The sequence below is a fragment of the Protopterus annectens genome, chromosome 10.part0 (assembly GCF_019279795.1).
Source record: "Protopterus annectens isolate FY-2018-M chromosome 10.part0, PAN1.0, whole genome shotgun sequence".
Lineage (NCBI taxonomy): Eukaryota > Metazoa > Chordata > Ceratodontiformes > Protopteridae > Protopterus > Protopterus annectens.
Window position 1 is genome coordinate 368,987,877 of NC_056744.1, and position 26,371 is coordinate 369,014,247.

The following is a 26,371-nucleotide window of genomic DNA, read 5'->3' on the forward strand; positions in this document are numbered from 1 at the left end:
TAAATTCCAAAGTAGAGGACAGGATGGCATTCCATGAAGGTCACTTGTCACCTGTCCACTGCTGGTTGTGGTGTGCTTAGCGTAGTCTGTGGTTGAGCATTGCATGCGACTTCAGTAGCATCGGTTGGCAGTGCTCAGGGCTGCAAAGTGTTGGTCACTGTATGTATTGTGCAACGCTTGCAAGTCAGGAGTGTCAATACTAAATAGAAAAAGTAAAAGTGTTTTTCTTTAGCAGATGTTTTTCTGTTGTGTGAAGTTAGTATTTCGGTGAGAAAATGGAATGTCATTTAGCCTTTGCAGATGGGATTTGCTGTTGGTGGGTTTTGCGCTTGACCCTTCATGTTCTACTAAGCTCATCTGGTGTCTGTCTGGGTGACACCGTGGAACCGTAGTCAGCATGTGTACCTCACAGCCCTTGCTTCTCGAGTTTAGTTCTTAGCTGGGGTGACTTCTGCCTGTGCACATCCTTCCTGTGTCTGATTTTCTTCTGGTTCATAGGTGTTTGCTAGGCTACCAACCACTGGGGTCTTTTTAAGTTTAGCCATGAGTCCCAAATCTCTGATAAATGTAAGCAAGGGTTTGGGAGATGAAACATTTACAAGCAGGGGCCTGGGACATGAACCATTTACAGGCTGCCTCTGTCCATTAGAGACAGAGACATAGGTGCCAAACCAGGACTTATTTCCTGTTCCCCATCCAGTTGTCCAAGTTGCACTTGAATTGGGTTAGGTAACTCTGCTTCACATGGATGGTGAGCCTGTTCCATAGATGGGCTAGTCTCTGGGATGCATACCTCTTCTCTCCAGCAGGTCCTGTTTATATTACAGGCAAGGTTTAAGCCTTTAGAAAGGGTAATTCCAGTGTTGTTTGTTTTGTGGATATGCAGGAGGACAATCAGAGTGGGGTCTGACAATGCCATGTATGCCAGGTATAGATCTCCCCTCAAAAGCCTGTAGGAGACAGAATACAAAGACAGGGCCTTGAAATGGTCTGCATAGGACATTTTACTTCTGCCCTGTATTCTTTTAGTGAGGAACTTCTGTGGACATTCCTATTGTTGGATATACTTGGTTAGGTACGTACCAAAGGGGGCACTGTACTCCATGATAGGTCTGATGAATGCCAAATACAATGGTACAATGAATTCCTTGTACCTAAGTGCCAAACCTTTGTTTATAAGCTATGCAGCATAGAATGAATTCCTCACTGCTGTAGACACGTTCTCTGGTTTCCTCCCACATCCCAAAGATGTGCAGTAAGTGAATTGGTATTCTTATAAATTGTCTATAGGTCTCTGCACTCATGAGAGTGAGTTTGTGCATGTAACTGGCGATGGGTTGATGCCCCATTTAGGATGAAATTTAATGCCCTGTCCTTTTTGAGTACTAGGACAGGCTTTAGGCTCCCTTGTGCCACTGTGTATGTGGATAATCAAAAAAATGAAATGAATGGTCTCAGCCTAGGTGAGAAAATTTTGTGTACTCCTTTACTGTTATTGGCAAAAACAGTTTTTCTTTATCCTAGATCATTCTGTGAATATAGTGTCCATGGTGGGCCTGCTGTCTGCTAAGAACCACGCTGCAAATACCAAATATTCAGCGTGTAGAACAGTGTTGCAGTAGTTGGTAGCTACTGGGTCTTTGACTGCTGAAGGCCCAACTTCCAGAGCTTAGCACCCTTCCCACTCTGTGTGTGACAGATGCCCACCTCTCAGGGAGATCAATGTGTCCCCTTTATAGAACCAACATTCCACTGCTCCTTCACAGGTATTTCTTGCTGCTGTATGCAGTGACCCACTGCTTTTGACTGCAACTGTAGTTTGGCATTGTTGCTCTTCTCTTGAGCTCAGTACAGTAAAAGTATCCCTTTGGGGGAATTTTCTTATTGTTTTCTGCTTGCCTCCTTTGCTGGTGTTGGTTGCCTTATATTGTCTAGCCATTCAGACATTTGGCTGTGTTTTTAGCTATGTCAGGCTTCAAGAAAGACGGGTGGTTTTTGGATAGATGGATTCCCCGTAAGGCTTTCCATACTTGATGCATCTTTTGTTTAAGTCTTGAGCATAACATCGGGGGCTGTAGAGTTTGTCAGGGACTTACTCATACAATTAGAAGTAGGCAGAATTTCCTGAAGAACGTTAACTACAAAAGAAAAGGCTTGAGGCCCTTATCCTTTTTACCATGGCATCTGGGAGTCCACCTTCAGCCTCAGACAACCCCTCCATCCACAAGAACAAGAAGAAGAACATTAAGAAGAAGGTAGATTGGGGTGCAAGTGAGGTGACTTTTTGGCAAGCAATATCTTGTCATGACTTGTTAATGTAGACCCTAGTGAGGTGCATTCTCAGCCACTGGACTGTACATCTCAAAGTTACTGAAGCCCCTTTGATTGCCATCATGCCAAATGAGGCAAGTGTGTCTCACTGAGCAGATGTCCATTGTACAATTTTCAGAGCAGACATCTTTTCACAAATATCCATAGATGAAGCCCATTTTGATATCTTGGAAAAGGAAGATGGTCTGCCTACCATTCGTGTAAAGGAGGTTATCCTTGGTCTTGTGGAATCCCAGGATTCTTGTCCCTAAGCCTAGACCTCCAAAGCCGATGCCTCAGCTAAAAGATCTTGAAACACAAGTCACCCACATTAGGTCCCCTGCATTTTCCTGGACCCTAGGTATTCAGTGGGTCCATGTCTTGTACCCATCATAAGTTATACTTATGCAATGGATTTTCTTGATCCAAGACTTCCTTCAGGTACTGCAGAGCTTACATTCAAGTTCTGACTTGCCTTCCATGTCAGGAGCTTCCTCTGGGAAAAGAAAAAAGGAATCCTCTCCTGAGAAGGAAGAGGGTGACTCCTCAGATAGTGAGGGGAAGAACTGGGTTATTGTTCAAAAATGTCTTCCCCAGTGGGATATAGTGACATAGAAGTTGAAGGTGCAATGTCCTCTGCTTCATGCACAAAGGAAATCCTGTTTGTAGATAGTTTTTGCAAGATGGAAGAGAGCTTTAGATGAGAAACCAGAGAGGCATCAGAGGGCCATAACATGCATTTTGATTTACGGAGCCTTGATGCCATCAAACGTCTGGCTACTTTTCCATGTTTGGAAGCTCATGAGGGTGCTTTTCGGGTGGCCTCTGATGAGCCAGGTACCCAGCCAACTGTCCCAAAGAAACTAGACAGTTTATATAGGGTGCAGGTATCGTGCAAGTTCCTATATGTAGACCCTGTGATGAACCCAGCAGATCCAGAGAAGGGGTCTAAGGGTGCTAGACCATTTTGGGAAGAAAGTAAACACTGCTGCTGCTACTCTGAACATAATGGCCATTATTTCTCAGATGCACTTGACCAAGTGTCAAATTTCTCTCCTGGAACATATCAAAGAGAAAACTGGGGAGGTATCTGATGGCAACCTGAGGCAAGATTATTAGAACTCACCTAGACTGTTAGTCATTTAGTAAAACACTATGTAAAGTGTGCCTGTGATTCTGTAGATACAACGTCCAGGGAGGAACTGTGGGATCAGTTATAAGAATACATACCTGGCTGAGACTATAACCCCTGTTAGGGGATGCCAGTTGGCAGCTGTACAGTGCATCATGTGATCAAGTGCTGTGCTTTTGGAACACCACTGCTGAAGTCTTTAAACAAATATAGAAAAAGGGCAGTAGTCAGTGAAAAAGCATTTTTACTCCCTTCAGCCCAGATATGACGGGCTCTATCCTAAATATGGGCCTTTGTAATGCAGGTAGGGGAGAAAAAGAAGTTATGTCTTACCGTAACATTCTGTCTGAGTTGTTGATCATCTTCCATTCATCACTGATGGGTACGGTTCCGAACCAAGTCAGCCAAATAACAAGCTAGCATACACCAAACTCTTGAGCCACGCTACTACCCACAATGCCCTTCATCCCATACCTCAGATCGAGTTTGCAGAACATATAGCAGAAACATATATTAGAAACAGAAATAAAGGCAGAAGCCATCTCTGCGCAAACACCCTAACACACCAAAATTACCCGAAGATCCGCCAGGAACCTTTGGCGGGGGAAGGTGGGAGGGTGTGATGAATGGAAGAAGATCAACAACTCAGATGGAACGTTATGGTAAGACATAACTTCTTTATCTGAAGTTGTTAATCTTCTTCCATTCCTCACTAATGGGACCGAGTCCCTAGCTACTACAGAATCTGGGTGGCCCTCATGGAAGAACATTCCAGAGAACCATAGAGCCAAAGGCAGCTCTTCCCCTGGAGATCAGATCCAGTTTGTAATGCTTGATAAAGGTAGCCCAAGTGTCAGCTGCACAAATATCATCTATGGAAGCCCTAGCATGAAAGGCGACAGAAGCGGCCACAGTTCTAGTGGAATGAGGTTTAATGCAGCCAGGAGCTGATTCCTCCTCCAGAGAATAAACAAAGGAGATGCAATCCCTAAGCCATTTAGACAAGGTAACCTTAGACACTGCCGATCCCATTCTAGAGCCCGCAAAGGCAACAAAAAGCTGATCTGACTTACGAATTGACTTTGTCCTGTCCAAATAAAAATGTAACTGCCTGTGGACATCCAAGGAATGGAGACAGTATTCCCCTTTGTTGGTATAATTAGGGAAAAACACGGGCAACTCAATGGACTGATAAAGAATTCCAAAACCACCTTGGGTAAGAAAGTGGGATTGGTGCGAAGTGATACTCTGTCCTTATGGAAAATCAATTAAGGACTCAATGCATAATGCTTGCAGCTCTGATACACATCTGGCTGAAGTAACCGCCACCAGAAACAAGGTCTTCCAGGACAGAAATTTCACATTACAGGTTGCAGCCGGCTCGAAGGGAGGTAGAGCCAAAGTTTGAAGCACCCTAGACAGATTCCATGATTCCACAGGTTGCCTAATGGGAGGTCTAGAATGAAAAATCCCCTTCAAGAAGGTCTTACACAGACGAGAAGATATAATAGGAATTCCGTCTGAACCATCATGGAAATTGGAGATGGCAGCTAAATGCACCCAAATCGTGGATGCAGAAGCCCCTTTAAGGAAAAGATCGGTCAGGCATTGAAGAACCGTAGCTACTGGAACAGAGACAGGATCCAGAGACAGCTCTTGTGCCCACAAGGAAAAGTGCTTCCACTTGTCTTTACAAAGTTTTCTGGTAGAAGGTTTATGGGAGGCCAAAATAATATTTCGTACCAGGGGAAGAGAGTGATTCAAGCCTGGCTACTAACGGAAGTGGAGCAGCCAAGCTTTCAGTTTGAGCATGGTTAGATGTGGAGACGACAACCCTTGGGGGTGAGAAATGAGATCCAGACGGAAGCCCAGGATCCAAGGAGGTTGGAGCAGGTGTGGCTGAAGGAAGGGGAACCAAATCTGTCGAGGCCAGAATGGAGCAATGAGAATCATTCTGCTTCTCAACCGAGTAGCTTTCCTTAAGACCAAGGGTATCAAGGGGATGGGAGGATAAGCATACAGGAGACCCGCGGCCCAATTGTGAGTCAGAGCATCTCTCAGGGACTCCCCCTGCGGAGGAAAGAGTGCAAAGTAGCTGCTGCACTTCATATTGGAGAGGGAGGCAAACAGATCACAGCAAGGCCGGCCCCAGTGGCTAAAAATTTCCTCCGCCATTCTCGGGTTGAGAGACCACTCATGAGGAAGCAGGATGCATCTGCTCAGCCTGTCCGCAATCACGTTGGAACTCCCCGGGATGTGTGTAGCAATCGGGAAACAGTTGGAAGCTGTCGCCATAGCCAAATTCTCATTGCTTCGTGGCAAAGGGGGTAAGATCTGGTCCCTCCCTGCTTGTTGATGTACCAGACCACAGACATGTTGTCGGACTGGATAGCAATCGGTCCGAGAGGAAGAAGTGGATGGAGAGCTTGTAACACCAGTAACACAGCTCTGAGCTCTAGAACGTTGATATGTAAGTCGACTTCTAGAGACCACGTGCCTTGAACAGATTTTTCCTGAAAGTTCCCCCCCACCCTATCAGGGAAGCGTCCGTAGTCACCGTGGCGTTGGGCTGAAGAGGTTGAAAGGGGCGACACCAAAGACTTTCGTTCATTCTCATCCACCAGAGGAGATCCTGTTTGCAGAGATCGATGATGAGGATTAGTGCGTTCAAGGGATGATGATTGTGTGTCCATTGAGTTTGAAGAAGCCACTGTAACAGGCGCATATGAAGTCTGGCCAACGGAGCAATGGGAATGGCTGCCGCCATAGAACCCAGAGCCTGCAAAACTTCCCTTGCAGACACTTTCCTGCGGTCGAGTATCACTTGTGTTCTCCGTCTTAAGAGTCTGTGATGAGGAAGAGATATTAGGCCGAGCTGAGTGTTGAACATAGCCCCTATGAATTCCAGTTGTTGTGAGGGCTGAAAGTTTGATTTTTCCCAATTGATAGTAATAGAAAAGAGACTCTGCCAGAGACAGAGTGTAACGAAGGGCCCTGGTCAGTAGATGCTCGGTGAGGGGTGCAGAGGAGCCAATCATCCAGATAAGGAAACACCTGGAATCCGTGAAGTCTCAATTGAGCTGTCACCACTGCTAGACATTTCGTGAACACTCTGGGGGCCGTCGAAAGGCATGGCTCTGAATTGAAAATGATTGACTCCCAGCCGAAAGCGCAGAAGTCTCCTGGAGCGTTTGTCCATTTTGATGTGGTAATACGCATCCCGGAGATCTAGAGAGCACATCCACACACCCTCCCGAAGGCATGGAAGGATGGATTGAATAGTGACCATGCAGAACTTGGTCGGTGTGACTGACTCATTCAAACGACTGAGATCCAGGATGGGACCTCCAGTCCCCCGTCTTTTTTGGCACCAAAAAGAGTCTGGAGTAGAACCCTAATCCGCATTGATCTGGAGGGACCTTTTGGATGACTCGCTTTAGAAGAAGCTTCCTGATTTCAGAAGCTGCCTCCTCCCTTTGACTGGGTGGTATGTCAGGAAGGGAGAATTGAGGTCTTGGAACGGATTTGAGGGTAGTGTGATAGCCTCTGGTGATAATTCTCTGTACCCATAGATCATCTGTAATGGAGGACCAGGCTGTTTGGTGATGAGAGAAACGCACCCCGACTGCTTCCAGAGGAAAGCAATCGGGCAGTGCTTCAGGAGCGCTGATAGCATCTACCAGAGAAAGAATCTCTGGAGCCCTGATTCTGGTAACCCCCCTCTGCCCCTAAAGGGGCGTCTTCCACCATCGGACCCCACTCTGCCTCTGGAGGAGTCCTCGCCACGTGCGGCACGAAAGAAACCTTGTGACTTCTTGTGCCACAACTTTCCACTCCTCAGGTTCCTGGAGCAGGAACACTGATGTTTGGAGAAGCGCAGGCCCACGGCAGACAAGATCTTTCCATCCTGCTCGCACCTGACCAAAGTATCCTTGACCTTAGAACCAAAGAGCGCGGAGGGCTCAATAGGGGCATTCAAAAAGGAAAACTTAAATGAATCCAGTAGGTCAGAAATGCGCATCCAGGCATGACGTCAGACAACCACGCCAGCACATGCTGCTCCTTCGGTTGCGTGGGAAGCCACTTTGTCAAGTGCTCCATCCGACACTTGACCAGCGAGGCTACCAGAGAGTTCGGAAATAAGGTCTCTCTGGAGTCTCATAAAGTGTGCCAGGAAATTCAGCGAACGCACGGCAAAGGTTGCTGCAGCAAAAACTCGCTTTCCTAACCTGTCCACCGCCCGGAACTCCCTGTTGGATGGGTGAACATCAGGACTCTCTTCCACCAGGTCCTTTTTTGTGGCCGCCGCCACCACCACAGCGTCTACTGGCAAGCCTTTCGACCAATGGGGTTGATCCTCTGGAGGAGAAAGTACCTTGTCTGATCTCCTGGGGATAGCTTCTACTGCATCCGGACTCTTCCACGCTCGCTGCACGATGAATTTGACCAACTCATCTGCAGGAGGGGCCACCCAGGAAGTAGTGGGCTAGGAACAGAAAGCTTGTAGGAATACGGATTCCTCCGGGGAAGGGGTGGAAGATTTCCAGTCACCCCGCTGACTCAAACTCTCCAAGATATCCCCAAAGGAAATATCGTCAGGGGGTGATCTAGGGGAACCTTCCCCATCATCGTAATCTCTATCCTCAGTAAGGGACTCTTCAGGTGAGTCCATGTGTTTTCTTTTGCACACCCTCTTCCAAGAGGGCTCTTCGGTGGGGATGTCCGAAGAGGCCTCGGAAAGGGGGGGTGCTTTGGATTAGTGATCCCCTGCTAAGGGCCGGCTGAGTTAGGGGGGGAATTAAAGGCGGAGCTGAAGGAGGGGGATTGCTATCTGCCAGCGCCCTTTCCATAATCCAGAAGGCGGGCCCACCCGAAGAAGGATGGGAGCTCGGAGCCGAAGAGGACTGAATCGGAACTGGGGTCACACCCTGCTCCGAATGGCCCACCTCCGAGACTGGAGTTTGAGAAGGGTTCAGTGCGGATATAACTCTTGGATCCGACACGGGAACCGAAAAGACCATCGGTGCTGGGGCCGGAACCAAATATTCCACCCCCGAAGCAAGGGGTTGAGTAAGGTGGGATGCCGTCGGAACTGACACACACCAGGGCTTAGATGCTTCAGGTATCATAGTAGTCGGTGCCGAAGGAAGGGGTCCCATTGAAAGCAACGGGCAAGGGGGCTTTGGAACTGAAGGATCCCCAGCAGGAGAATACGAAGGAGTCGAAGGAGGAAAAATCCCAACACCTGGAGCAGAACAGGGTCTGGAGATTCCTCTTGCAGTCAGTACCTGATCCACGAGATGAACAATGTCAATTTCGGACACGCTCCTGGCAGACCTGACCGGTAGGGGATTCAGACCAGTCCAGAAAGGGACTGTAGGCTTGTCCGGCAAATGGATCCACAGAAGATGAATAACTGGTCAGTGGTAAGGAACTCAACGGAGCCGAGGATTCTGATTTCAATTGCATAAACAATAAGGTCGGCACCGAGAGGGGACTCAGAGCCGAAGTCACAATCTGGGTAGTAGTCAAAATTGGATCTGAGGTCGTCGGAGCCGGTGTCTGTAAAGGTGAAGTCGGTGTTGAGGTGTCAAGAACCAGACTAGTCGGAACCGAAGTAATCAGTGGTTCAGTAGTCACCTGTACCAAGCCCAGAACTGACAATTCAGACTTCCCAGAAACTGCGCTTAGCGCCGAAATCGGAGGCACAGAGGGAGTGAGCCGATGTGCTGAGGAAGATCTACAGGCCTTAGATCTATGATTCTTGCCCCTGTCCACCGGCCAGTGAAGAAGGGTCTGAGCGAGGACGCTTCTTGTCCTTGACTGGAGAGGTTGAGACCTCCGCAGAAATAGCCTTCGAGAAAGGAGAGGAAAGCAATCCTTTCAAAATCAACTTGTTGCGCCATTCATTCAACGTCCGTTGACTGAAACTCACACAAATATCACATGTGGGAGTCACAGAAAGATGCGAGACGCCCAAGCAATACATGCATTTAAAATGCAAGTCACTGTTAGGTAATTTACCACTGCACGACGTGCAATGTTTAAAACCTGAAGTACCTTTTCTCAGACATAGTAACACTCGCTCAAACGGAGAAAAGAAGAAGAAAAGAGCCAAACTACCAGCAACGGTATGAAGAGTTACCACGAGGGTGGTAAAAGTGAAGACAAGGCAAGAAAATACCAACAATGGTAAGGAGAGGAATACCTGTGGGGAGAGCTAGACTATAAGACACTGTAAGAAAAACTTTGGAAGAAATACAAGTTTGAATAATTCAAAACTACTTAGCTGGAGAACTCGGTGAAAACGCTGCTATACGGCTGTGCGGCAAATGAGATCTGGGGTAAGGGATGAAGGGCATTGTGGGTAGTAGCGTGGCTCGAGAGTTTGGTGTACGGTAGCTTGGCATTTGGCGGATTCGGTTCCGAGGGTTCGGAACCGTACCCATCAGTGAGGAATGGAAGAAGATTAACAACTTCAGATTGCTGCAATATGGCTGTGCGGCAAACGAGATCTGGGGTATGGGATGAAGGGCATTGTGGGTAGTAGCGTGGCTTGAGAGTTTGGTGTACGCTAGCTTGGCATTTGGCCGATTCGGTTCCAAGGGTTCGGAACCGTACCCATCAGTGAGGAATGGAAGAAGATTAACAACTTCAGATGCAAGTGCACAAAAGGAAAGAAGGAACAATATCTAAAAGGATAACCTAGGATAACCCATGGCCTTTAACCACCAAAGAGCAACCATGATTATATGGATCTTCTTCATCCTCCAATTCTGCCAAAAACACAAATTGCCCTTGTCCCCCTCCCTCAGAATATCAGGAAGGGTACTTGACTCTGTAGCACAGAGAGATGAGGCCCTGATCACACATCAGATGACCACTATTAGAGTATCTGCACTGGTCTAGGAGGAGACAGGACAGGGAGAATGAAACTGAACAGCTATTGCCAGTTCACCCCTGATGGCAACTTGGGGGACATCTAGTAAGGAGCACAGTTTGTTGCACCCATGGAATGTGAGCCTGCAAAGCACATGCCACTGAGTAGCATGCATCCTCAGAAGCTGTATGTGTACATACGCACCCACCTTCTCAAGCTCTGTCTGCTTTGTGGAACTCTGTTCAAAAAATGATTGCCATTGTTCATAAAGTCATCACTTCCAACCTCAAAATAAACCAGTCACCTAAAACCTGACGTACATGCCTACTTTGCCACATACACTTTGATGTAGTCATTGCTACTGAAATATGGTTAAAAAAGAAAGAAACGAGAATGAGAACGCCCCAGCACACCGTATACCCAGGCATGACGGACAAAACAGGTGTGCAGGTGGTGTAGCAGTCATCTGTAAAACTTCACTAAACATCACCTGGCTTCCACAGGAAATACCCAAATTTAACAATGCTGAACTTTAATAACACTCCTAAAAATCGACAGTAGAAAAACTATATGTTTAACAGCAGTTTATAAACCACCAGGGAATAACATTGATACTGCTGAGAGCATCCTGTACTGGACATCCCAACAAATTAACCATGAAATTGTAGTCCTTGAAGGCTTAAATGTAGACTGGCAACTCATAAATTCCCCTACCTATACTGATTCCATAAACTTATACAAATTCAAACAGTTAATGACTACACCCACTAGAATGAATAAAACTTCAGGCGGATACTCAAAATTAGCCTGAATTATTACAAACAAACCAGACAAACTGACAAAAGTAGTCTGCCTTTGATAGCGCAAGTGAGCACATACCAACATATGCCATTAGAACGCATCATAGTCTAGATAAACATACTGTATATAGTCAAATACGAAACACAACCAATTTAAGCAAAGATATTTTCAATGAAACACTAAAACAATAAAACTGGATTGTACTTGGAACAATGCCACTAGTAATGGTTGTTGAACACTTTAATAACATATTCTTAAAAATCTTAAAGAATCTAGTACCAGTACGTAGTAAGAGAGTCCAACATCATACCATGGCTTACAGAAGAAACAAAAAAAAATTTTTCCAGACCTTACCGCTTTCTGATATAAAAATAGAACTCAAAATGCCTTCCAGCAATTTAGACATCTCAAAAGCCTTGCAAAACGCCATGTCAAACAAGACAAATGAACAAACTATACCAGCCCACAAGACAAACATCAAAACAACCCAAGACTTTTTTGGTCATCACTAACTAAACTACTCCACAGTGGCAAGATCACCCCTCCCTCTCCAAAAACAGACATAACAGCAGACTCTATCCCCACACAATTTAATTCCTGCTGTATATAATCAATACTATCTCTCTTGGACACTAATACATCTGATCCCCCTCTCTCTACACCTGTCCTACCAAAACCATCCACTGCTCTTCAGTTTTAGTCCAGTACCTACCGTGCTCATAAGGAAGTTGCTTTTTAAACTAAAAACTGCTTCCATAGAAGTAGACCAGCTACCATCAGACTACCTAAAAATAGCCGCAGAAGTCATGGCCTTTCTTGTGTCTATGCTAGTTAATAGGTCAGTAGCAAAAAGATACGTCGCATCACTGTGGAAAAAATCCTGCATCATATCATTGTACAAAGGCAGCACATCTACAGAGTTTAATAACTACAGACCAATAGTGACTCTCTCCTCTTCTGCAAAATATTAGAGAAATGCATCCATATGCAGCCAGTTTAATACCTAACCTCAAATAACCTGGTCTCAGAAACACAACATGGCTTTAGGCCCCAGCACAGCACTGCTGCTGCTCTACTACATTTTACTGATATAATAAACCAACATAGAAACAATGGTCAGCTTGTGTCCAGCATGTCTTTAGACTTGTCAAAGGCATTTGATACTGTCTCGCAAAAGCAACTGCTCGTTCAATAGGACTTTCACAGAACTCCTTGTTGTGGTTTCTTCGATGATCTTTGTGTTTCACTGTTGCAGTCATTACATTTGGGTAATCCTGCTGGCAGGTTGCCCTCAGCCAGCCTGAATTCTAAAGTCTTGGGTCCTGCGTTGGCTGCTGTCGCCCCATCCCTAACGTCAGGGGTATAAAAGAAGCAGCCAACACCATTTTCTTAAGTCTTTCTTGCCGCGCGGTACCCGAAGCAGAAGCAGTTCGCAAGTGCCGGTCGGCCGACTCCTGAAATTTTCGTGTTGGAGTTTCAGAACAAAGTCTTCAATAAAGCTAAGTACCCCATTGGGGAAACTTTTTTCTTGCTCCAGACCGATGTCAGAAAAAGTTAACAATTGCATTACTTGTGGAAAGCAAATACCTCATAAGGATTTTCATTCTTACTGTTTTCCTTGCCTAGGCCCTGATCATAACGTTTCTGGTTGTCGGTTTTGTGCTAGATTTAACCAACACACTATTAAGCATCGGTATAGTTTTGCTTTAATGTATTTTAGTAGCCGATTTAATTATCCTGAAATGTCCGATAGCCGTCCGACTACCAGAGTTTACAAAAAACGCAAGGAAAAGGATAGAAAAAAACAACTGAGACCCAAAACCGACAACGAAGCTTCTAAGCCAGTCGCCGGTTCTCAGTGAGGTGCTTTCGCAGCCCCTGACACCCACTACTTTAGAGTCGCAGGCCGCTCCCGACTCACATGTGGAGTCGGCCATGCTGCTGGATACTCAAGGTATTGGAGCCTCGGACGCTAATCCCTCAGATGGGTCAGGAGCCGCTGAGCAGGTACCGGCTTCTGAGGGTGTATTCAGACCTCAACATCTTTACATTAAAAAGACTTCAGCTTCAAAGACTAAAGTATCTTCTAAAGCAAAGAAACAAACTCATGAGCCACGTGTACAGGCCTCTATGCCCAAAAAACAGATGATGAAAATGGCCAAAGACCTGATTACCTTGATCAGGGGTTCCCATCCCCCTCCTGATAAGAGGCCTAGGCAAGACACTGACTATGACTCTTCAGATCAGGTTTCTATTTCTTCTGATTCCTCTTCTGATGAGGGATATTCTTTGTCTCCCTGTGAGGACCCTGATGCTGAAGAGTCTATACCTTCAGCATCCCCTCCTGAGGATTATTCCTTTGGGGAAACCTTGTATACCATGAGGGAACATTTTCACTGGGAAAGCCAAGATTTTTCAGAATCTAAAAAGAGGCTCAGGGCCTCTAGCCGTTCCCCCTGTGTTAGACATTGTAGATGATGTGTTTTCGGAGTCCAGTTTGACCCCTGACTCCTTACCTCCAGCTCCTGTTAAACCAGACAGATATTACAGGGTTCCTGACTCACACAAATTTCTTTTTAAGAACCCTGCTGCTGACCCAGAAATTATTTCACAGGGTCCAGAGGGTGTTAAGGCATCGACAGCAAAAAACCCAACCCCCTCTGACAGAGATTCAAGGGCTCTGGATAGGTGGGGAAAAAAGGTTTACACATCTGCAACCTTGGCTATTAGGGCCTTAAACTGTCAGTTTCATATGCTCAAGTATCAGCAACATGTCATGGGATTGCTTAAGCAGAAAATGTTAAATTCTGAATGTGCTGAAAACAAGGAAATGCAGGATTTATTGCATTCAGCTGAACAAGTTGGAAAGCATACTTTGCTATGTGGTTTTGATTCTTTGGAGGCCTCCTGCAGGGCCACAGTTACAGGTTCTGTAATTAGGAGGCATGCTTGGTTAAAGGAACAAAATATGCCTGATCATGTTAAAGTTAAATTACTAGATGCACCTTTACAGCATGATACCTTGTTTGGTGTTAAGGCAGAAGGGGTGTTAAAGAAAATGGAAGACAAAGCTAAATCTATGCAAACTGTTAGAATTTTTACAAGTACAGTCACCTAGGTTTAGTAGACACTGGCCTACCAAAAATTGGTCCTTTCCTGTGTCAGACAGACCTCAAAGGGGGCAGATCTAGACACCCTAGGGGCAGATCCCAGGCGCAAGGTTCTTATAAGTCAAAACAATGGGGTGCTTCTACCTCCAAAGCTGGGGAAAGATAAAGCACAAACATACAGAAAACAGTCCCAATGACTTTCCCCTGCCCACACCAAGCAGTTATCTTCTGGCAGCACCCTTAGGGGGAAAATTAGCACTTTTTGCTCAAAATAGGCACATTATAACCAGGACAAGTGGGTTCTAAATATTGTGTCACAAGGGTACAAGTTGCATTTCCATACCCTGCCAAAGGCAAACGGCTGGCCAGATCTGCCAAAAAATAAATGGGCAGAGGCACAAAAACAAGTTTCATCCCTCATGGGCATGGGGGGCCATTCAGCAAGTACCAGAGCAAGAGCAGGGACAAGGATTTTACTCAAGACTGTTCTTGGTACCCAGAAAGGACAAGGCCTGGAGGCCGATACTGAACCTATCTATTCCGAATACATTCCTGGATATTCCAAAATTCAAAATATTGACTTTGCAGCAGCTTCTGCCCATGCTGGGCAACAATGCTTGGCTTGTGACCTTAGGCTTAAAAGAGGCATACCTGCATGTTACAATCAGACAGTCATGCAGAAGATACCTCATATTCAATGCTGGTTCAATGCATTACCAATTCTCTGCACTGCCCTTTGGCTTATCTACTGCGCCCAGGGTCTTTACAAAGTGCCTGGCACCAGTAATTGCATTCTGCAGGCAAAGAGGAATACAAATATATCCTTACTTGGACGACTGTCTAATTCAAACAGAGAACCAAGGACATTCTTCTTCAACATCTGGCATTTGTAAAAAGACTTCTAACATGCCTAGGGTACACAGTCAACAAACTAGTACCCTCTCAAGAGATAACATTCCTGGGTGCAAGCTTGAATACAACTGCCCAGATGGCTTATCTCACGACAGACAAACAAGGGCAACTGACTACCTGTTTCAAAATGTTAGCAACAAAGGCCCAGTTATCTGCAAGAAAAATTCTGCAGGCTTTGGGCTTCATGGCATCCTGCATCCTACTAATTCCATATGCAAGACTGCATATGAGGAAACTTCAGTGGTACCTAAAAAGTGTTTGGACTCAACATTGCCACAGCCTGGAAACAATGATTACTCTCATTCCCTGCCTGCAACAGGAGTTTCGATGATGGGCAAAGGCTTGTCACCAGAACAAGGGACAGCCATTCACATTACCCCCAGCCAGGCAGACACTAACAACGGATGCATCAGATTATGCCTGGGTGGCCCACATGGCAGGAAGATGCATTCAGGGCACATGGTCCTCAAACCAAATGCATCTACATATCAGTCAAAAAGAGATGCTAGCTGTTCAAAATGCCCTGACAGCCTTCAAGGACCTACTTCATCCAGGACAACTACTGATAAAGACAGACAACACCACAGTCATGTGGTATATAAACAAGCAGGGGGGGCACACACTTGCCCCCTTTGCAGACTAGCCATGACATTGTGGGACACAGCTTTGACTTAGCAAGTACATCTGCAGGCACAATTCCTGCCAGGAAAGGAAAATACTCTGGCAGACAAACTAAGCAGAAACCTCATGGATCCCCATGAGTGGAAGCTGGATCCACCAGTCTTCAGCATGATAACAAGGAAATGGGGATGCCCGGACATAGATCTATTTGCCTCCCCTCACAACTACCAATTAAAAAGATTCTGCACAAGGACTTATCACAGACAAGCATGGAAAGTGAAAGCCCTATCTTTCAGCTGGAAAAACCTATCAGTATATGCCTTTCCTCCACTGCCTCTCCTCCCCAAGGTACTCTTAAAGGTCAGACAGGAGAAGCCAAAGATGATACTGATTGCCCCAGACTGACCATGCCAGTACTGGTATCCAATCCTAAGGAACATGACTCTATGCCCAGCTTGGACCTTACCTCTAATACCTCGTCTACTGTCCCAGCAAAACAATCAGATCCTGCACAGCCAACTCAGGACATTAAACCTGGCAGCATGGTGGATAATGTAGTCATACAAAAACCACCTCTCAGTAAAGCTGTGATGGATGTCATTCTGGAAGCCAGAAGGCCTAGTACTAGAAAGTCTTATGCGGGAAAATGGAAGAGATTCTGCGCTTGGAACCAGGCACAAGGAACGGATACAGCTGTACCAAATATTCCTCAGATTTTGCAATACTTAACTGAGATGCTGGACAAAGGCCTATCTTTTTCATCAGTTAAAATTCATGCCTTTGCCATTTCGGCTCATTACAATACAGAGCCACCAATTTTTTCTCATCCTTTATTAAAGCAGTACCTCAGAGGAGCCAAAAATTTAAGGCCTCCAAGATCATCACCAATACCTGCATGGGACCTCAACTATGTCTTGGAAAAGCTCACCCTGCCTCCTTTTGAGCCAGCTGCAACTGCTGATATAAAGTTTTTATCTTTGAAAACAGCTCTGCTCCTAACTATTACTTCTGCAAGACGAGTTTCAGAGCTACAGGTGCTCATGGCTGTGGAACCTTTTATCATTTTTCATCCAGACAGGGTCTCTCTGAGGACAAACCCAACATTTATGCCTAAAGTGGTGTCCAGTGTGGCTCTTAACCAAACTGTTCATCTGCCAGCTTTTTATTCAAATCCACAGAACAAGGGAGAGAGAATTCTGCATTCTTTGGACGTACACAGACAGCTTAGATTCTACTTAGACAGAACCAAAGCTTTCAGGAAGACAGAGCAATTACTAGTGGCATATGCTGCAGGATCACAAGGAAAGGCCATCTCAAAGCAGACTATTTCTAAGTGGATAGGCCACTGCATTCGTTTCTGCTATTTACACCATGGCAAGGCAGTGCCTAAGGGCATTAGGCCACATTCCACCAGAGCTGCAGCCACTTCAGCAGCATTTCTCAGGGGAGTACCAACCAGAGACATTTTAGAGACGGCTACGTTGAGTTCAGTGCACACCTTTACAAAGCATTAGCATCTGCCACTCTACTCTAAATCCAGGGCAGGCTTTGCCACTGCAGTTCTGCAGGGCCTCATAGCTGCTCCTAATGCTGTTTAGCTCCAGCCTCCCATCCATAGCTTTGGGACTCTACCCAAATGTAATGACTGCAACAGTGAAACACAAAGAACATAGTACAGTTGTGTACACTTACCATAAATGTAGATGTTCGAGTGTTTTCACTGTTGCAGTCCAGGTTACCCACCTGCCATCCCCCTTTTTCCTATGGATCTTATCTTTCCTTCTCTGATTTATACAACCTATGTGGTGTATTTGCTTATAGATGAAGGTAAAATTTATATTGGTGCATTTATGGATATATATATATATATATATATATATATATATATATATATATATATATAAATTAAGTTTGGCTACCCTTTTAGGGGGCACCTGACATCTGGGGCAAGAAAAACTGAAGAAAATGGCGTTGGCTGCTTTTTTTATACCCCTGACGACCTGATGTCAGGGAAGGGGTGACAGCAGCCGACGCTGGACCCAAGACTTTGGAATTCAGGCCGGCTGAGGGCAACCTGCCAGCAGGATTACCCAAATGTAATGATTGCAACAGTGAATACACTCTAACATCTACATTTATGGTAAGTGTACACAACTGTATTTTACCTATCTGGAAGGCAGCAAGCTGTTAAATGGCACCAAACCTCCTCATCCTTTCAACCAGTTACTACAGGTGTTCAGTGTACACACGACTCAACATTAATGTGTTCAACCTCAACAGTAAATAAGCTCCAAGACATTACCCGAAAATCTTTCTCCTCTGTGGAAACCTGGCTCAAAGAATCAAAGAACAAGAAACTAAGGGTAATGCTGCTAAACACCAGAAGTCTTAACCTCAAGATGCACGCACTCGAAGCTCTCCTCAGTATGGAGAACATCGATATCTGTGCAGTGACAGAAACCTGGTTCAAGGCTCCAGAGAGCACCCCAGCACTACCATGCTATACCTCATATCATGTTTTTCGGCCCCAAAACCCGGACCGAACCACAAAAGGAGGGGGAGTTTCCATATTTATCAAGGATATCCACACCTCCAGGTTAGTGGCATTGCACGAAGTATCGGAGACCATCCATGTGCAACTAACAGTGGGCAAGACTGCTTTTCAGTTTATAGCATCCTACAGACCACCCTCTCAAAGTCAGGAATTCCATTCGGCTTTCCTGAAAACATTGGAGAACATGAAGATCTCTCCGAACACCATTATATTGGGCGACTTCAACTACCCAAACATTGACTGGGAGAACTACTCAAGCCCCAGCACCTTAGCCCAAAGATTCCTGGAAATTATAAACTCAAATGCTATGGAACAACTAGTCACCACTCCCACAAGAGGGACAACATACTAGACCTGATCATTACCAACATGGGGACTCTATGCTCCACACCAGAAGTATATCCCTCATTGGTAAGATCAGATCATAAATTAATTTCACTGGATGTCCACATCCTGACCCCACCCCCAGCCCAGAAAACCACAGTGAAAAACTTCTCAAAAGTGAACTTCTCACTTCTCAAAACCGAAGTGGAATCCTTCAAGGCCCCAGGGCCAGTGGAAACTACAGCCCAAACTGCAGAATCCTATATAAATGCATTCTACGGACGTCTCCAGGAATGCATGTATCATGCTATCCCAAACAAAACCAAGACCCAATCATCCAAAGGCAGGCGTCCAGTGTGGTGGACCCCTGCCATAAATAAACTGTACAACAGAAGGAGAAAGCTACTACATGATGGAGCAAAATCCCTAATAGGGAAGGCATCTCTGATCAGTACTAGCAAAAAATTACGATCCCTCATAAAATCCTCCAAGGCCAGCTTCGAGAGAAAAATTGCACAGGACACCAAAGACAAATCATAAGGCTTTTTTCAGTTATGTTAGAAACCTGGGATGCAACTCCCAGACTTGTTCTGAGTTGATTCTAAGCGACAAAAATACACTGAACCCACAGACATCGCCAATATCCTGGCAGAGAGGTTCAGTGCAAACTTCTCCACCCCTCCCCCAAAGAGCAAGTATCTATCCCAGCAGAGAGCTGCCTCCCAAACATCTCAGATGCTCAGGTGAAGGCTGCCCTCTCCAAAGCAAAAAACACTGCTTCCATGGGACCAGATGGCGTCCCAGGTTGCGTCCTACATGAACTACAAGAGGAACTAATCCCTCAAATAAAACAGCTATACAATCTCAGCCTCACTACAGGATATGTGCCCACAGAATGATGTACAGCAACAGTGGTCCCACTCCACAAAGGTGGAGCCTCTACGGACCCTAGAAACTATCACCCCATAAGCCTGACTAGCTTAGTCTGCAAGGCTATGGAGAGGATCATCATGGAGCTCATAAACAAAGACATTGGGGACCTACAGACACTAGATCCTATCCAGTTCGGCTGTGTCAAGGGCAGATCCTGCCTTTTGAACCTGGTTGACTTCTTTGAAACAGTCACCAAAGCCATAGATGAAGGGAAGGTAGTTCACACAGCCTATCTGGACCTTGCAAAGGCATTTGACACAATACCCCACTCGGGCATCATTGATAAGCTATCCAGCTTAAATATAAACCCCTATGTCACAAGATGGGTCGCAAACTGGCTCAAAGACAGAACCCACAAAGTGAGAGTTGCTGGAGCCATGTCAGACTCGAAACCGGACACAAGTGGCGTCCCACAGGGTTCTGTCCTGGGACCACTCTTGTTCGGTATATACTTTTCCGAGGTACAGGCAAACGTGGGAGGACTATGGCTCACCAAGTTCGCAGACGACTGCAAACTGGGCACCATAATCAACTCTCCAGCTGACACAAACATCCTTCAAAAAGGTCTTACAGAGACAGATAACTGGTGCCAGCGCCATGGTTTAAAGCTAAATGCCAAAAAATGTATAGTCATACCCTTTGGCGAAAACAATGTGCCCACAAATTACCACATAGGCGGAAACCCATTAAGTACAGAGAATGTTATTAGGGACCTGGGGACCCAAGTTGATAGCAATCTCTCCTTTGAAAACCACATTGCCATAGTGGTTAGAAAGACCTTCTACATAGCCCACCTCATCACGAAGGGTTTCACATCTAGATCAAGAGAGGTAATCGTGCCCCTTTATTCATCCCTCATCAGGCCCATCATAGAATACAATGCCCTTTTGGGATGTACCTTACCCGACACCTGCAGCAATTAGAAAGACCCCAAAAGTATCTCACCAAGAGGATCAAGGGTCTCAAACAGATGCCATATGCTGCTCGGTTAAAAAACTCCAGCTCTACTCAGTTGCATACCGCCTACTTGAGGCGATCTATGCCTGACATACAAAGCTATGTCAAATCCAGAATTAATGGACATGCTCCACCTCAGTAAATCTAAATCCCTTAGAGCCACACGCTCGAGGGACTTGAACCTCAGCACAGAAATAAATAGGACTTGCTGGAGGGACAGGTTCATAACCCAGAGGCTCCCTTCGCTCTGGAATAGAATTCCGGTTCATGTGAGGCAGAGCACCTCACTGAATCTCTTCAAGAAGAATCTCGATAAGTGGATGGGGGATCATAGGTTTGTCCCAGGGATTACTCCCGTGTCACTATTAGACAGAGGCACAGTAAACTAAACCTTAAAAAGGGCACAGTATACTCAAATCAAGGGGTGGCGTAAGCCATACAGAATCAGGCTAGGCTTATAATTGCCCCAGGGCAGATAGCCTAGTATGAACCTATGAACCTATGAACCTCCTACTCAACCCCAAGAAAACTAAGTTAATGCTTTTTGCCTCAAAAAGTTGCCAAAATCAAAAGCAATCTTTTACTGTAATGTCCACAAGTAATACTATCATTGAAACTGTAACTCATGTTAAAAAATTCTAGGCATTAAAATAGATGACACTCTCAAATATCACCAGCATGTCATGCACACCATTAAATATACACACCAGAAACTAGACACCCCGTATAGGATTAATGGATTTATTACAGATACTGCAAGAAAAAAAAATTTCTAGCTACCACCTTCTTATTGCCATATCTCGTATGCCTCTCCTATCCTAACAAATTTAAACAATGCTCTTAAAGAAACTTGCCTCCTGGTACAATAAAATAGCTAAATTTGCCACCATTCTCCCTCATATGACTCACCATTGGCATAGCTTAAAACAGTTAAACTGGCTTAAACTGCACATCTACCTAACTTATTCACAACTAACTACAGCACACAAACTCATTCATCATCCAGAAAAATGTCCTGCACTACACAACTTACTGCCCTACTGTCCAGCAAGGGACCTGTGTTCTAGTAACAAATTCTTACTACTCACAGATAAGTCAAACTATCTTGCAGGAGACTCACTATACTCTCAACACGTTGCTAAACTCTGGAATCGTATCCACACAGAAGTAAAATTCTCTGACAAACTCAGTGGTTTTAAACTACTGCTTGAACAAAATCTTAACAAGTCCTGGTCCTGCACATGCTCATCACCAGGTTAAGACTTTGTGCTCACCGTACGATACTCTCCAAAAGGCTCAACCTCTCACTGAAATGCTGAAATGACAAAACAATTTTTATACTTAACTGCTGCCTGTAAAATCCACTAAGTTGCACATGGGCTTTCTCTTTAGTAACTTCTACCTCTGTAATGTCTTAGAATGTATAAATGTAATTATCGTATGTGTATAAATGTTAATAGAAACTCATGTGAGCTGCCAAGGGGAAACAAATCCTCTGGTAGGCTGCTCCACCAGACCTTCTACCATCAACCTCTAGATGTTGGAGGAATAAATGGGCCATCTGGTGTTGTGGGCAGTAATGAATGTTCATTAGACCCTTCCTCTAACCAAGGGATGCCTGTCACCTCCACAGACTAAATATTTTGACTGGGTGCCCAACTCCGTGGCACAGGGATGGTCATCGGGCAAAATACCGTGGAAAAAGAAATTAAAAAAATATAGCAAGAAAGGCAATTTAAAAATGCATTCCACCTGTACCAAAAGTGCATTTGGTTCCCCTTGTAATCCAGGAACTTGAGGTGATAAACCCCATACCAAGGCAGGAACAAAACAGTGAGTTCTATTTTAGACTTGTTCTAGTGCCTGTAATGAAAGGACTATGGAGGCCTATTCTGTACACATCCAGACAAACCTATATGTCAACATCCCAAAATTCAAAATGGTGGACACTGCAGGCCCTGGTGTTCACTTTAGATCAAGGATGCCTGTCTACATATATGTACCTATCCACAAAGACCAAATGCTTACTAACGTTTGAGGACGAGGTTCCCACTCTCCATTGACAACGTTATGCTTTGAACTGAGTACAGTAGCTATTTTTTTTTTTCAAGTCCATGACTCCAGTAATTGTTTATTACATAAGGGGCATTCACATCTACCTCTTTGTAGACAATTGTCTCATGCAGCTACTGTCATGGGAGAAGGTTCTAAGTAGAAGTGCCAGTGCATTTCACCATGGACTACTTTCAAAGATTTGATTTCTCCATTAGCATTCCAAAATGAAACCTCTCCCCTTGCAAAAGAGTGTTATTCCTTGGGTCATTTCTGGACTCAAGCAGCCTATGTTCCTCAAGAAAAATTGGAATACTTAGTATTTTATTTTTGCAAAACGGCACAGGAGAAGTATGCATCAGCCAGATAATGTTTCTGGTCTCTGGGTTATAGGGCCTCTACCATACTAATAGTATAAAGGGCTAGCGTGCTCACAAGGAAGCTCCACTGGTACCGAAGGTCCACTTGTAGCCACTCCTGTTGGTCCCTGGAAGAGAGAATTCCTATTATACCCACCTTTTTCAAGGGGCAGGAATGGTGGTCCACCCCGGTCAACCACAACCAATGGAAATGCCATGATCACACTTTAACCGTAGATGTTTTGGATTTCGCTTTCGAGCATACTCCAGATTCCTCAAAGTTTAAAACCTCTAAGGTAATGCCAAAAAAGAACTACACAGTTGTAAAAAAAAGATGATAACCCTGGTACTAGTAGTTAAGACCTTCACAAAAGTCTGGACGAAGGTGGGCCTACAGGTGGCAACACTACATTAGTTGGTATGTCAACAGTCATGGGGGGGGATAGGGACCAGATGATGAGAGCCTTGGTAAAGGCCCAAATTGAGTACGGAGTCCTCTCTCTTGGATAACTAGAGATGGATTTCTCCTTTCCACTTCATATGGTTATTTTCCAGGCCCTGTATCAGTACAGAGGGCATCAGAACTAAGTGTGGTTCTTGTCCTATCCACATCACCACTGTTGGTTCTTCTTCAGTTGGTGCTGGCTCCCGTGATGCTGATTTCTTTGACACGCATTGCTGTAGTATCTAGTATGTCTAGGCATAAAGTCCTCAACCTTGATGGCTTAACTTCACTGTCAACACTGATCCCTTCTGTGCTGTTTTTGGGATCATTATTGGCCTTTAATTCTGTGGTGCAAAAGCTGTCTTCAGTGCTGGTCATAACTTGCATACTAAGCCTTGTGTGCACCATGGACTCTGGGAGCAGGCATCTGTCAATGGAGCTTTTCGAAAAACAATTCACGGTAACAGGTTGATAGACTTTAGATGCACCTTCCACTTTGGCGCCTCCCTGAAACTCCTTATCAGTTTGGGAACTTGGACCTGTCATCCATGTCCCAAAAGGTCTTGACATTGAAAGGTCTCTACATATCATACCCATCTCAGGAAGTATGCTCTTCTGATCACGTGGACAAATCCACTCCCAGTTTTCTGAGAAAGAGGGTGCAAGATGAGGCACCTTGATTCTCCCCTAGGGTCACCCAACCCAGCCATAGGTCTTGAGAAAATATCAGTCCCCTTGCAGAAGACCCCAAACTTGGGGAGTTCCTGCAGTTGATGAGACAGAGTAGATTTTGACCCACAAAACTACCCCCCACAAGAAGAGTTTCTGCAAGAGACTTTGTTTTGGATTGTCCATCATGCCCATCCTATGATTGATCTAGGTGTGGAAAGGGTTTAGCGAGAGCCTGACATGACTGAGCCTATTCCTTAGGAAACAGGACAAGATCCTCTGTTCTCCCAAGGACAAACCATACTTAGAGTAAGACTCCCCTTACTGACTTCATTGTGGTGATGCCGGCCACTAAGAGGGAGGCTTCAAAGGAGAGCCCAGCAGTTCTTCCTCCAGATATTGATTATCCAGCAATGGATCACATCAAGAAATTTGCCTTTGTTTCTGGTAGTTTCATACTTAGGACATTAAACTGCTTGATGCACTCTAGCTGTTTTACAAGTTACTCAGCAGATGAAGCTCTGGACCCACTGAAATGGTTGCTTCACAGTTGTCTATATTACAAACCAGATTGCAGCAAGATCAAATGGTACAGATATCACCGTGAAGAGGCACACCTGGCTCAGATTGTGGTTTCATGGAAAACTTCAAGGCGTCATTTGGCAGGTGCACTCACTTGTTCTCATAGAAAAGGTTCCCAAGAGTAAACAAGAGGGGAGAACACTTCTGGCTGTTCAGGTGAATAATAATCCTTTTCTAGGAACCAAAAGGGAGCAAAGTACTTATGGTTCCACAAGTTCAAATACCAGTCATAAGCCAATGATCTGACAATGTCCCATGCTCAGAGGGGCTTTCAGCTCAGGAGTTCTGTGGCCTTTCCTCTTGGAAACAGCAGCAGCACCCGTAAGTACTTGCCCAACTATCCACCTCTGTAGACAATCAGGATTCAACAATTCTATATGGCTGGCCATCACAAAAGACAGATGGACTCACCCAGGATACAATTTCCAGGTCTATAAAGTTCATTCTGTATGGAATCTTGACCAGCCTCCCTTCCTTTACCTGACATTCTACCTCATTAAAAGGAAGCAGCCAAAACAGAGGTAAACAACCTCTTAGCAAATGTTATCCCAGGAGGTCCCACTGGATCAGATAGGGTCTGGATTTTGTTAGATTCTTTTAGGTGTCCACAAAGTTGAAGGACCTCAGATCAATACTCCACCTCAGTAGCTTAAGTTTGTACACAGATAAGAAAAACAAAGTTCTTGATGGTCATGATGCAATCAGTCCTTCCTTGTCTACACTGGGTAGATTGGTTATCCCCTTTGGACCATCAGGATGCCTACTTGCGCCTAAAGATAGCCACGGCTTTCAGGAAGCTTCTACACTTCTGAGTGAGAATCAGTCATTACTATTTCAGGGCCTTTCCTTTCTATCTCACTGCTGCCCCTGGATGTTCACCAGAGGCATGACAGCAGTTGCAGTTTACATGAGACTTCTCAGAATCTGGGCATTCCCATGTTTGGATAACTGTCTCTTTGCCTCCACCATAAGGGAGTCCTTAGTAAATGCATTAAGCAGAAGGGACTACTTATTTTGCCTTCTTTTTGGCCTTAGGAATGTCACCGAACACTGAAGTCCAAGATTGAGCCATCACAATCATAGTCTGTCCCATGGGCAAAATACACCAGCTGACCCAACTCCCACCAGACAGGATAGCATCAGCACAGTTTACTGTAATACTACTACTGCAGAATCCATCACCTTTAGCAGTCAGACTTCTCCAGGTACTGGGGCTCATGGTAGCAGTTATTCATTAGGTGCTGTTTACATGGTTCTATGTAAGAATACTTAAAGGCGCATTCTTATACAGTGGTCTCAGCTGAAAGACCTCATGGATCAGGGCATCCAACTAGCTAATGCATGTGGCAGGCATTTACAATGGTGCCTACATCTGTCAAATTTAAACAGAGGATGCCATATTTACTCTTGTCCTACAAAAAGTCACTATGTATGTGTCTTCATTGGGGTGGGCTTATAGCATTAACCCTCTTTGCCACTTGCCAGCTGTAATGGTGTACATCAAGAAATATCTGGAAACATCCTGCTCCCTGTCTCAGCAGGCCATGTGACTTTGAGAATGGGCAGGCAGCTCAAAACTGTTTTTTTATAACAGTGCACATCCCTTGTCAAACCAGCACACTAGTAGATGGGCTTTGATACTACAGAAGCAAATCCCAAGTCTGGCTACAGCATGGATGATTTTCTGTTATCAGCAGAAACTACACAAAGAGGATTTATGCACTGAACAG

At 45.1% G+C, this 26,371-nt stretch overlaps 1 protein-coding gene across 7 annotated transcripts in view; it reads left to right on the top strand.

Annotated features, from left to right (window-relative positions):
- LOC122813133 (phosphodiesterase 4D interacting protein) overlaps positions 1-26,371 on the top strand; it is a 1,898,306-nt gene that overhangs the window by 1,233,287 nt on the left and 638,648 nt on the right. The window lies entirely within an intron of this gene.